The sequence below is a fragment of the Tursiops truncatus genome, chromosome 15 (assembly GCF_011762595.2).
Source record: "Tursiops truncatus isolate mTurTru1 chromosome 15, mTurTru1.mat.Y, whole genome shotgun sequence".
Taxonomy (NCBI): Eukaryota; Metazoa; Chordata; class Mammalia; order Artiodactyla; family Delphinidae; genus Tursiops; species Tursiops truncatus.
Genome location: NC_047048.1, coordinates 23,786,182 through 23,800,158, shown reverse-complemented (window position 1 = coordinate 23,800,158; position 13,977 = coordinate 23,786,182). Strand labels below are relative to the sequence as shown.

Here is a 13,977-nt window from a genome sequence, read left to right as displayed (position 1 = left end):
TGGAAGGTAAGCAGATGTGACACACACCATACCCAGGCCGGAGCTACAAGGACACTCCTGTGGTTCAGTTCTGCCCCTCTTGAGCCTCCATCACTCAGCATGAGAGCAGCACGCCCCTGATGATGGCTGTTCCTCGAGAAGACATGTGGAACAGGGCCAGCCCAGCCCAGCCCAGGAGAGCCATGGGCCACCTGCAGCTCTGAGGGAATATAAGCTAGAAATTTACACCTCTGGGATTGGGGGTTGTTTGTTGCTGCAGGAAAAGCTATCACATTTCCAAAGACTCAGTGACCTCCAGCAAGAGACTTACTCTCTCTGGTTCCTAACTGGTGAAGTTGCACTAGATAATTCCATACTCCTTCCTACTTAAAAACTGTGAATGGACTTGAGGACACGGGGAGGGGGAAGGGTAAGCTGGGACGAAATGAGAGAATGGCATGGACATAGATACACTACCAAATGTAAGACAGATAGCTAGTGGGAAGCAGCCGCATAGCACAGGGAGATCAGCTCGGTGCTTTGTGACCACCTAGAGGGGTGGGATAGGGAGGGTGGGAGGGAGACGCAAGAGGGAGGGGATATGGGGATATACGTATATGTATAGCTGATTCACTTTGTTATACAGCAGAAACTAACACACCATTGTAAAGCAATTATACTCCAATAAAGATGTTAAAAATAAAAGAATAAAGCTACTAGAAACATTAAAAAAAAAACCTGTGGGGTTTTTGGTTAAGATTTTGTCACTTCTCTAAATTATAGTATTGTTTGGGGGTTCAGTCATTTTTTTCCTTTCCAACTGTACAAGTTAATTAGGCAACTTCAACTTACAAAACTCCAGACAGGCAGTTAATGATGCCAAACTAGCTAGCACAAAACCAGAGTGCAAAGGCCTGTGATGGTTTAAGCTGCTATAGCAGAACTTCTATTCTAAAGACCCTGAGATTAAAAAAAAAAAAAATCTATAGAGCACAAACCTGCCACATTCAGCTGCCCCGGTTATTTATACGAGCATTTCCCAATTCAAATTGCATGCTCCAATCAAATTTCCCACGTCCCATTGAGCATGAACATTCATGTATTTCACTGCAGTCATCAGCTGATCATGAAGTGCTACCACAGGCCCCAGAGGGGGCGGGACATTGTGGAATGCATGGTATATGCACCACATTATCTTCCTACTTTCCAGAGCATTCTGAATTCCAAAACACATAGGGCCTCAAGGGTTCCAGGTCAGCGTTTGTGGGCTCGTATTGGGAGACAGAGACTGGATATGAGAAACTTGTTTCTAATAATGAAGCTAACGAAAACTATCATTTCTTGAGTGTTTACAACACCCCTGAACACCGTCTATTCGTTATCTCATGTAATCCCACAATTTATCAGGTCCCGTCTTACCCTGTATCTGTAGGCATGGCGCAGGAGGCTTGCAGAAGTGAAGTAGTTTGCCACCAGTTTATGCAGAGCTGGCAAGAGGCAGAATTTAGGATTGGAACCCGGCTGCGTCACTTCCGAGCTTGCTCACCTAACCACTGGGCTGTGCTGCTTCTCTCATTAACTGTAGGGAAAGAATGGAATTAAGTGTTTCTTGGGCCTTCACCATAAGAACCATTCCCAGACATGATCTTGTGTAAGTTTTATAATAATTCAATAAAGTCATATCATCATTCCCCATCTAAGGAGCTAAGCAACTTGTTCAAAGTCTCACAGTTAACTAACTGATCAGATACCGAATCCATTATTCTCTCCACTGATTGCAACAATATGGAAAACAAGCTTGTGAGAGTCTTGTTCAACAGAACAGACAGAAGAAAGGTGGGGAACCACTGCTTCAGCATAAATATTCTACAGGATGATAGTAGTCATGGTGACAGGGGACGGTCTGGGAGAAGGCTTTGTTCCCCCATATCGTGTATCAGCATCCCTCGATATACACAACTGAAATTTTCTCATTCTTAAGTACTACAGAAATGTACCTCTAGCCCAGACCTCCCTTCCAACTCAACTCCTGAATCCGTCCTCTATAGGAATTCTGAAACTAAATAAGAGAAATACAAACACTAAAAAGTAGATTATAAAACTGGGAGAAAAATATCCCAGGAGGGTAAAATAGATAATCAAAATGAATGAGGGGATAAGACAAATGATGGTAAAATAATGAAAATTCAGCAAGGAACTGATATGCAAACTCTGTGAAAATTCTATCAACTGTGATGATAGGAGAGAATCTTTCACACTCTTCATGGTTTAACAAAACTTTGTAAGGCTCAAAATAACAATATGCAATAGAAAGTCCAAAGATCTGGCCCTTTGTGTGGCCTCCATCATGTCATAGTTGGATCTTGAACGATTAATCCAACATCTCTGAATTTGATCAAATGCTCTCTGTTCCTTACAACCAAACAACGGGTGCACGTGGGCACAGGGCATGCAACATACACAGGGAAACACTGTCAACTTGTATACTTTGTAATGTTTCCAATCAGGTGATAGGTGGAGCATTTTGAACATGATTTTGAGCATGTCTGTCTGAACATTCCAAAACAGTACCTTTGCTTCATGCTCTAAATAGAGCATCATCTACTTCCTTCTGGACACTTTTGCCAAGCCAAAATATTTTGTCTGTAAAGATACGCCAGTTCCAGTGTTTTGATTTTTTTTTTTTTTTTTTTTGGTTTTAACAGTTTGGCAACAGTGCCTTCAGATAGCTGGATGTGGGTATCAGTCAGGATAAGCTAGCTGAGGCTGTGGTAACAAATATGCCCAAATCTCACTCACTTAAAACAACAAAAGTTTGTTTCTTGCTCAAAGTTCATCCCACAGTTTGCTAGGGGAGGCTCTGCTTATCTTCATTAATTAAGGGCAAGCTGACAGAGCAGCTACCATCTCAAAAATTGCCAGCTGCCATGCCAGTGAGGAGGAAAGGTTGCCAGAGGCTCCTTGGCCTAAAGGTTGGCCTAAAGGCTCCTTGCCAGAATCAGCAAACATATGTCCACTCACTGGTCATTGGTCAGAATGCCTTAGCAGGTCTCACCCAACCGCCAGAGGCCAGAAAAGGTGTTCCAGCCGTGTATGCAATAGAGAGGAGAATCAGAAATCTCCACTGATCAGAGGTAATGACTACCTCTCTCTGAACCAATGTGCCTGATGCCACAGTAACTAAGCTTTGTCCCAGGCAGATGAGCAATTCAAAAGTGTGATTCAAAAAAATGAACAACAACAAAACAAAAAACAGAAACAAAAACCAAGCTACAGTGTTTCCAAAACATTTTTCTAACTTCACTGTACTTTGAGGTATAATTTTTAATTTACACCATAGCTCGAATGACGGTAGTATTCCAAAATAAATTGCATAGCATTTTTCTTCACTTTTTCCCAGCAGGAAAAAACACATGTAACTTGTTTTTGCAAAATAATTTTAGGTAAACATAGAAAATATTGAATTTTTAAAAAATTTGCATCTTGATCTTGATACTGGAAAAGCTTTATCCAAAGTCCAGGCTCTTGTTCAACTAGTCCAAAAAGAATTTGGGTGACAAACACAAAGGAAAAAAAAAAAAAAAAACCCGAAGCTGAAGAGCAAAGAGAACAAAGAAGCAGTTTATTTAGGGCAGAAACAAAAGTTACACTCACAAAGAAGAGTGTGGGGGGCCTCACAAAAGGGGGACTTTTTTGATCCCCCTTTTATCTTATTTTTAGCCCTTTGAATGGGTGGGTCTTTTTGATTAGGGGTGGAATGCTCATTGAGGGGAAGGCTGAGGTGTGGCCTGGACTGCACCAGGTTGCATCAGCCCCTGGTCTTGTGCATTCGTCTACTGAAGTGCATGGTCTTGTACATGCACTCTAAGAGCTGTTTTCCCTTAAATTTTCCTTTACTAGTCAAGCACCACAAATGGAAGGTCGTACAGTGTCATCAGTAACCTGTGCATTTTCGTTGTGCATGCTCCAAGTTTTCATGGTCAGTTTCTTGTTCAGATGCTACAAAGTTTCCTTTTTAGAGGCCATTCTTCCATGCATCATGGCCTCACTAAGTGCAAAACAAGCAGGTGGTTTGCCTTCTGCTTAATGTCTATACATGGGAAGACTGTCTTTGGGCCCAGCCCTGTCTTTCCTGACTCAATACCAATTTTTTTTTTTAGAGTTTGCATTTAGAAAAAAAAGAAAAGTGTGGTCTGAGAAGGGAACTTACTTCCAATACCTGCAGGATTAGAGGAGGGGGGCTAGGAAAGGGGGAGAGACACAGGGAAGAGCAGAGTTAAAAGGTGTCTAAAAGGCAACTTTACCAGTAACCAGATTCTCTCAAGTTACAGTGGGCAAGGATGAACTTGAGAATAGATTTATTTTGTATATTATTCTTAAGTCCAAACTCAGAGATGAAAGAAACATGACTTTCTATATCTTAAAATTATAAATTGATATTATATGGTTAATATCCCTCAGGCTCTGAACCCCCATCCCCGTGAACTGGCAGGAAGTTTAGCCTCTTACTCGAGGCTGATACAGAAGAACTAGTTTCATGTTGCCGTAGGCATTGGTGAGTGTCTACCACCAGGGTACCATCTGCTTCAGTCTCCATGGTGCCTTCAGTTCTAAAGGTTCTGTGGTTTACAGTCCACACCTGGGGTCTGAGGATCCCTGGCAGGCTAAGGACACCCCGTCCCCCTGGGAGCACCACCAGTCTTCCCTGGAGGTATTGCTACTTCCCAGGAGGACTCCCACTCTGAACCAGAGACCCCCCTCCCTTCCAGCCTCAAGGACTCTCCTCGGCAGCTCACTGCTCCTTCAATACACCCCTCCTTCTGGGACACCGGGCATCAACGGTCTCAGCTTCATAAACAATAAGAAACCCCATTGCGTTTAGACCGCTTCTGCTTATGACTGACAAAACTCCTGAATCATGAGATGAAAGAGTAAACCCTGAGTATATTGAGAGGAAATCACCTCAGAAGGAGGAAACAGAAAGAAAGACACCAAGGTGGGTGTAGAGGCCAGTGTGACTTGAATGGAGTGAGTGAAGGAGGGAGCAAATAAGTGAATGATGAGACCAAATTAGTGATAGGTCCAAATTATGCAAAAAAAGAAAAATTTCAATAATAATGACTACCATTTATACAGTGCTTACTAACTACAAGCCAGGACAGTCCTAACTCCTAACAACCCTACAAGTTGGCACTATTATTATCTCCATTTCACAGATGAGGAAACTGAGAGTCAGAAAGGAATGATCGATTCCCTGAGCAAGTGGAAAATCAGGACTCAAACTCGGGCAGATGCCTCCAGAATCCGAATGCTGAAACACTACACCGTACTGCCCATCAAAGCAAAGAGTCATAAAAAAGAAGAAGAGGCAAGAGGATGAGAAGCCAAGCCACAGGCTGGGAGAAAATATTTGCAAAATACACATCTGATAAAGGACTGTTATTCAAAACATACAAAAACCCTTAAAACCCAATAGTATAAAAAAAATAATAATTTTTTAAATGGGCTAAAGACCTGAACAGACACCTCACCAGAGGAAACATACAGATGGCAAATAAGCACATGAGAAATGTTCAACATCATATGTCATCAGGGAATTGCAAGTTAAAACAACAATGAGATATCACTTTGCACCTATTAGAAAGGCCAAAATCCAGAACAGTGATGACATCAAATGCTGGCAAGGATGTGGACCACAGAAACTCTCTTCATCATTGGTGGGAATGCAAAATGGTTTGGTCAGTCATTTTGGAAGACAGCTTGGCATTTTCTTTGTTTGTTTTCTACACCTGTGACTCTACTTCTGTTTCGTAAATAAGTACATTTGCATCATTTTTTTAGATTCCACTTATAAGCGATATCATATGTCCTTCTCTGTCTGACTTACTTAGTATGATAATCTCTAGGTCCATCCATGTTGCTGCAAATGGCATTATTTCGTTCTTTTTTATGGCTGAGTAATATTCCATTGTATATAAGTATCATATCTTCTTTATCCATTCGTCTGTCGATGGACATTTAGGTTGCTTCCATGTTTTGGGACAGCTTAGAATTTTCTTACAGAACTAAACATACTCTTACCATACAATCCGGTAATTGCATGCTTGGTGTTTACTCAAAGGACTTAAAAAAATTATGTCCAGGGCTTCCCTGGTGATGCAGTGGTTGAGAATCCGCCTGCCGATGCAGGGGACACGGGTTCGTGCCCCGGTCCGGGAGGATCCCGCATGCCACGGAGCGGCTGGGCCCGTGAGCCATGGCCGCTGAGCCTGCACGTCCGGAGCCTGTGCTCCGCAACGGGAGAGGCCACAACAGTGAGAGGCCCGCGTACCGCAAAAAAAAACAAAAACAAAAACAACAAAAAAATTATGTCCATACAAAACCCTGCACACAGATGTTTACAGCAGCTTTATTCATAATTGCCATAACTTGGAAGCAACCAAGATGTCCATGAGTAGGTGAACGGATAAAGAGACTGTGGTCCATCCACATAATGGAATATTATTCAGCACTAAAAAGAAATGAGCTATTAAGCAATGAAAACCCATGGAGGAATCTTCAATGTATATTACTAAGCAAAAGAAGCCAATATGAAAAGGCTACATTCTGTGTGATTCTAACTACATGATGTTCTGGAAAAGGCAAAACTATAGAGGCACTAAAAGGTAAGTAAGAGACAGTAAAAGTGATTTCCAGAAGTTAGGAGGGAGGAAACGATGCGTTGGTGGAGCACAGAGGACTTTTAAGGCAGTGAAACTATCCTGTGTGATACTATAATGGCAATATATGTCACTATACATTCGTCAAAACCTAGGGAATGTACAGCGCCAAGAGTGAACTCTGATGCAGACTATGGACTTTGGGTGATAATGATGTGTCAATGTACGTTTATCAGTTGTAATAAATGTTCCATTCCAGTGCAGAATGTTGAGAATAGGAGAGGCTGGGGGTTGGCGGAGGCAGGGTGTATATGGAATATTTCTGTATCTTCTGCTCAATTTTGCTGTAAACCTAAGTTGCTCTTAAAAAAATAAAGTCTATTTAAAATAATAATTAGAAGTGTGTGTGGTAGGGACGGGGTGGGGGGACCTAGCTCACTGGAGGCAGAAGAACAAGGTAAAATATAGGGAAATGGATGCAGATTCATGTTTCAAAAAAAAATACTTCTGTGTAAGGGCCCATGCATTTGATTTATTTATCAAGTATTCACTGGGTAGCCATACCATATACTATGAGAGAGAACAGTGATAAATCAGTAAAGAGACAAGGTTCCCACTCACATGGACTTACACCCCATCCCCTCTGAGAATGTCACATATTCAAATCTTTCAGAAAGAGAATCTAATTGGGCTATTTAATCAAAATCCTATATATAGAGGCAGGATTCTCACAAAGGGCCGCCTCCATAGGCTGCTTTTGGCTCAAGTGCCTGCCCAGTTACCTGCGGTCAGGTGGAGGGTTCACATGACACTAAATATGACACGTCAACAAAAGGCTCCAAAGACAGCTGGGGATGTAGAGGCCCTTGGAGTATTAGTGACACCGTTCCAGGAAAACCACAGCCTTAAAACTCAGTCTTAGTTACTCTCCTCAGATTTCCATTTGACAGGAGCTCAAGGAGGAGCATTAAATTTGAGGGGAAGAAACACAGACAGAGAAACACATAGTTATACAGAATCGGAAAAACCAACCCCACAATTAGATTCCAGCTCTTTTATATCCAAGACAAGGCTCTGTTAGCGCCGGTTACAGGAGATGCTTTCTGGCGCAATCTCCAGCGTTCGGTACCACCTGCTCCCTTTGCGTGAAGGATTGTGATTTTGTACAAGTAAAAAGTATAAACAGACTTCTAAAGGGTTCCATTAATAAAGGAAACTAAAAGGCAAAAGAAAAATTCATCTGATTCCCTGGTTCTGGTTTATCAGGTGTCAGTGAATAAACAGGGCTCTTTGATGCCAAGTGCGATGCTTTGAAATTGCTGCCCTGCCCCCCACGCAACCAGAAGGACTACTTTGCTGGATGGTGGGATTGATTGGCTAGTGTTTCTGGCTAGAGGATAGTCTCTTTTTACTCTTTGGCTAGTGGGATTGAGTTTGGTTTGATCAGCTAGGACCCGAAACAATTTGTGTAGTTCCACAGCATAACTGGAATTCTTCCTTTCCATCTGTTGCTGCTTGATTATTTTATTATTGTCCATGATGTCATTATTTTTGCTGTGGTTCATTTGGCATGAACTGAGTCCATTCCCTCCACCACGTGTGGCTTATACAACATCACTAGAAAAAACAACACGGAGAGATTGATGATGGATGTTACTGAGTGTGAATCACTAAATGTGATTTTTAGCAGCTGTTTCGTGGCACATCTTCCCCCTCGTGTCCCCTCCGCCCTTTCTAATAGTAATGTGGCATCTTCTCATCCTTGAACACAAGGGAGAAAAATCCCGAGGTCCAATTATCCTTTTAGTAAAGTTCTCATGAGCTTTGAGACCTGAGAAGCAATACTGTTCTATGTCCCAATGGCTTGAGCCCTGATGGGAGAAGAGAAACTGACACTTGTCTGAGCTGAGAGGCTCTGGGCACCAGCAGAACTGCTTTGGGGGCCTGTTGGCCAGGTTCGATGCAAGGCTGAGCACAGGGAAACCCTCCCCCGCATTGCAGCAGAGGGACACGACAGCAGTACACTGCAGGGACTGTGGCACATTCGTGAAAGAACCCAAGGTGCCCGTTGCACCCAGCAGAATGGCGGGGAATCAAACTTGTCCAAGAAGACCCCAGCAGCAGTACAGCAGAGAGTTGCTGCCCTCAAATGGTCTGCAGGATACATTTCAAAGAACGACTTGGGTGAAAGAACCTGAGTGGGACTTTTTCTCAAACACATGACACATCCCTGGAGGGCTCCAGGAAGCCAGTGGGGATCCAGCAGGAGGAAGAAGAAACTATGAGCCTCTCTTACATGGATGTTTATCTTAAAGTGGCTTTATCTGTACCAACAAGATGGTGAGGCCTGGGATATTCGTCTTACCTGAAGTAATTTGGGTTACTCATAGTAAATAATCAATGTCGGTTAAAAAGAGTAGAGTTGTAGAAATAAGATACAGAAAAGAAACATGTCACATATAATTGATAATGTCACTCACTATTTTGCCAACAGCCTGTCCTTCTAAGGTGCCTTGGGTTATTATAACCCTAGATTTAAATTTTAATTATAACAAAAATTGTCTCCTGCCAGAAGGATGTGTGAAAAACCAATCATAAACGCTTGCCAACTCAGTGTTGAAAAGTTATCTGCTCCAAGAATAGATTCTTTGGCTCAGTCTTGGAAGGAGAAGGTGGGAAAGTTTAATCCCGAGACCTCACACCAGGCTGACTGGGCAAAGCTAAGCAGACTTCGAATCACCCAAACTGCTCTGAGCATCTATCAGCTATTCCCAGCCAGGGTCCTCTGATTCTTGAGTTCAGTGGAGCAAATCTTTGGCGCTAATCTTGGTACGGGCCACTACTGGGGCCCTCCAAATGCCAACACTGGCCTGAAGTAGGGGAAAGTTCTCTCTTCAGAAGGACTGGCAACAGGATGAGGACGCATCGTTTTTGACAACCCCCATGCAACGTACAAAGGCTCGACATTAATCAAACTAAATTCCTCAGGATGAGAAAATCAGCCGGATGCCAACTAGTAGGTGGGAAACATAAGTTCTCGCCGCCCGAGAAGCATTATATTAAGGTTGACAGGATGAAGCTGGAAAGCCAGCCAAGGCACCATCCCAGGAGGCTGCATTTGGAAATCAATTAGGGGGAAGGAGAGGATGGGAGCCCTGGCACATCTCAGCTGCAGCGGGGGGGAGTGCAGCTTGAATGGCAGGGCTATATTGATGTCATGTAGCATATGTGTCTCCACCTCTGTTTTAACTTCATGGGGAGAAATCGATAGGGAGGAAAAAGAGACATAGACTAAGCAGAAAAAAATAATTGTCCATAAGCAAACTTCAGAGGAACTGGGAATTATAAAGGGCAGTTTGGCTGATGGCAAAAGTACGGCTCCTGTTCAGGTGAGGCTGTGGCTCTGTAGGGACTGACCTGCCCTCTCAGGACACCTCCTCCGTGTCCAATTGCCAGGGCTTTGGGCTTGGATGACATCAAGGGGAATTGCTTCTGGGGCAGAAAGGAAATCATGCTACTTGAAGATCAGTCTCTTTCACTCTCTGCTCCTAGTAGCTGAGTCAACCTGTCTTAAATAGTACAAATAACTTGGAATTCAGGAGTTCTCCTGGACTCTGGGAAGCTGGAAAGGCACTGCAGCTGTGCTGAACAGTCCAGGATGCTCGATGACCCCACTGTGCCCCCGGCCCCTACAGAGCAAAGCCTCAGGCTGGTCCTGAACTTGGTTGCTGTGCTCCATATCACCTGACTTGAGGCCTTAGTCACACCTGATTGGACCAGGAATAGCACCTGAGGCAAATATAGCCCTCTGTAGGATGGAGAAGGGGAGACAAGGCAGGTGAGGGGGCCTGCTGGAGCTGCTGTATTCTGGAAAGCGGTTAATCAGGAGAAGCTGCTGTGGGGCACCACCCAGATCCCCTTCTCAGCCTCTCACCTTCCCTCATGGGGCACTGGTAACTAACAGATCTCAGCTGCTTCATTCCCTGGGAATCGCCCTCAGTGGAAGAGAGCCACCTCTCCCAACGTCATGTTCCCCCGCCCAACCCAGAGGGCAACCCACATCCAATGACGGGTCAAGGTCAAGGTATAGAGGCTTAACCTGCTTGCCTGAACAACTCTGAATGCCCAGCCCAGCCCCAAGCACCCATGGGATCCGCTGAGGTCTTTGTTAATGTCACCGAACCAAACTTGGGTCCATTCACCCACACGCATTAAAGCCAATCAATTTACATTGGGTTGTGGTGAAAGAAAGTGCAGCATTTATTGTAAGGCACGAAACAAGGAGTCAGGGACATAGTGCTGAAAAAACCCAAACTCCCAGATGGGTTGCAAGAAAGCTTTGTTTTTAATTGGAGTATAGCTGATTTACAATGTTGTGTTAGTCTCTGCTGTGAAGCAGAGTGAATCAGTTATACATATACATATATCAGCGCTTTTTTAGATTCTTTCCCCACGTAGGTCATTACAGGGCATCGAGGAGAGCTCCCTGTGCTATACAGTGGGTCTTTATTAGTTATCTATTAAGAAAGCATTTTTCAAGGCCAAGTGAGGGGGACGGTCACAGGGTTTGTGATTAGCTTGTGTACAATTCTCTGATTGGCTGATGGTGAGGTAACAGGGAGGTGTCACAGGGGTTAACATTTTCAATCCTTAGGCTCCAGGAGGCCTGAGGGCTACATACTTGTGTTCATCAAGTAGTTAACATCTTCCATTTGGTAAGGATTTTTACATCTGTAAAACAAATCAGGAAATGTGTAGCAGATACTATCATCTAGGGACTTCAGAGAGGAGCTAAAGCAGAGGATATAGGGGAAGGGTCTGTCCCAGGAAGGTCCCATATGGTCCTGCTCTGTTACTTTATGACTGCATCACAGTTCAACTTCTCCTCTGCCCCGTCCTATTTTCTTAACTCCTCCATGGTGCTAATCCTTAAAGCTCTCCCCCAAAATTCCTGCAGGCAAATCTCCATCTGAGAGCTTGCTTCCAGGGAACCAGACCTAAGATGCCATCCAATCTGATCTTCTTCTTAGGAAGGTTGACTTGAAAGATAGATAAATGATGATAGATAGATAGATAGATGATAGATAGATAGACAGGCAGATAGATAGATAGATAGATGGATAGACAGATGGATGGATAGATAGATAGATAGGTAGATAGATAGAAGACAGAAGATAGGATAGAAGGCCAGAGGCACACAGAGAACGTAGGAAGCACAGGCAGTGAGGCAGAAGACACAAGGCAATAGAAGCTATGAATATGCAGAAGCCATGAGTTGGAGGAAAAGGAAGGTTAGTGGAGGGTGTAACAGAAGCTCCATCATAAAAATAGCAGGACTCAAGGGTGCGTTATCCATCCCCAGATGGTGACTATTGGAGCTTTTTATTTCCCTTTTTTTTAAAGTTTTAATTATAGTAAGAAACACATAACATGAAGTTTACCATCTTGCCCATTTTTTAAGTGTACACAGTTCTATTGGAGCTTTTAATTTTCTTACTTTCTTCATGAAGCACAACATCTGGAAGGAGGGAGTCTCTGTTTCTGAAAGAACTCAACCCAAAGCACAGGGGGTGAGAGCAGAGGCCCGAAGATAAGCAGACCTAAGTGCAATCCTCACTCTGCAGCTTTCTATTAATGGGACTTTGGGCAAGTTGTTAGACCCGATAAGCCTTGATGTCTTCATCTGTATCATGGGCTTGGGGTGGGCAGGAGGGCACAATGATGGGGAAATGCAGGCAGACAGATCGGCTCTGGTGCAGACAGAAATGGGATCCTGGGCAAGTTTCTTCTCCTCCCTGAGCCTCAGTGATCTCACCTGTCAAGTGGGAAATTATAGTGCCTTCCTCATAACATTATACAAGGATCGAATGACATAACCCTCGTTGCAAGTTCTTTTTTTAACAGATTGATCAATTTTTATTTCTTCTTGTATTTTTTTAGTTGAGGCATAGCTGGTTTACACTAACTCTGTAAGTTCTTGATAATTGGGAGCTACTTTGTTATTGAGCTCTTTAACTCTGGTTAAAATAGCCAGAGCTGAATTAGGAAGTTTGTGTGGGTTTTAAAAAGTGTTTCTCTAGTGGGAAAGAATAAGGCCAAGAGGTAAATCTCTAGGTAGCAGAGATTGTGGTGGTGCCACAAAAAACACCACCCTCCATGTGTTAAAAAGCCGCCCTGGTACAAATCAAGGTCTCTTCTCCCACTGTTCCTCCTGTTCAGCTGCAGTGACTGGAGGCCAAGTCTGGGATTTAGATGGAAGCTTCTGCCTGAGCTTCCCGGCAGGGACTCCTCCTGGCCCCAGATTTTGGAGCAATAAATAAGGCTCAGAGGCAATGGCCTGGTAGGGAGGCCGTCTGGCAGAGCGGCAGGCTGGTGGGAACGAGTGGGCTGAAACGGGGGGTCCTAGTCTGCATATCTGCTCCCGTTGTAACAAACAGACACACAAATGCCAGGAAAAGACTCTGCTGTGTCCTAGTCCTTCTGCCCGCCCCACCCCCTCACTCCATCCCAACCGCCTTTCTCCTAATTGTCCCGTCTACTCCACTGGCCCTCTGCAGCTCAAACCACAAACATGGAAAAACATGTCACTGGCCCGATCAACCCATCCCCCCACATCGTGTGTGTGACGGCACCTTATAGAGTCTGTCTGCATCCACCACTCTCCCCGTCTCTCTTGGCCTCTCTTCCACTCCTTCTGCTTCTCCATCTCTGTGTCATACTTGCTCTCTCTTCCACCTCTACTGTTCCCCTCTCCTTCCCTCTTGAACTCTGTTTCTCTCTAGCTCTGTACCTCTTTGTGTCTCACCTCTAGCTCTGTCATTCAGTTCCCTCTGTAGCCCTGTGTGTCTCTCTTTATTTCTTGGTCTTTCTCTCTATTTGCCTCTCACCAATCTGCTGTGTGACCCGATGAAACTCCTTTGCCCTCTCTGGCTCTTAATCTCTTATCTGTAAAATAAGGCTCCTGGGCTTCCCTGGTGGCACAGTGGTTGAGAGTCCGCCTGCCGATGCAGGGGACACAGGTTTGTGCCCCGGTCCGGGAAGATCCCACATGCCGCGGAGCGGCTAGGCCCGTGAGCCATGGCCGCTGAGCCTGCGCGTCCAGAGCCTGGGCTCTGCAACGGAAGAGGCCACAACAGTGAGAGGCACGCATACCGCAAAAAAGAAAAGAAAAGAAAAGAAAAGAAAATAGGAGGCCAGATAGAAAGAGAAAGAAAGGAAGGAAGGAAGGAAGGAAGAAAAGAAGAAAGAAAGAAATGCCTACTTCCAGTTGCTACTACTTTTGCAGATGGGGGCTCAGAGCGGTTCAACAATCCACCTGCAGAGCCAGAATTCAACTCCA

At 44.3% G+C, this 13,977-nt stretch overlaps 1 long non-coding RNA gene across 2 annotated transcripts in view; it reads right to left on the bottom strand.

The window, feature by feature from the left end:
- The window catches only part of LOC141276480 (uncharacterized), a 358,207-nt gene that overhangs the window by 197,930 nt on the left and 146,300 nt on the right, over positions 1-13,977 (bottom strand). For both annotated transcript variants that reach the window (XR_012326090.1, XR_012326091.1), the window contains one exon: positions 1,399-1,558. This is a non-coding gene — a long non-coding RNA (uncharacterized lncRNA). The remainder of the gene's footprint in view (positions 1-1,398; positions 1,559-13,977) is intronic.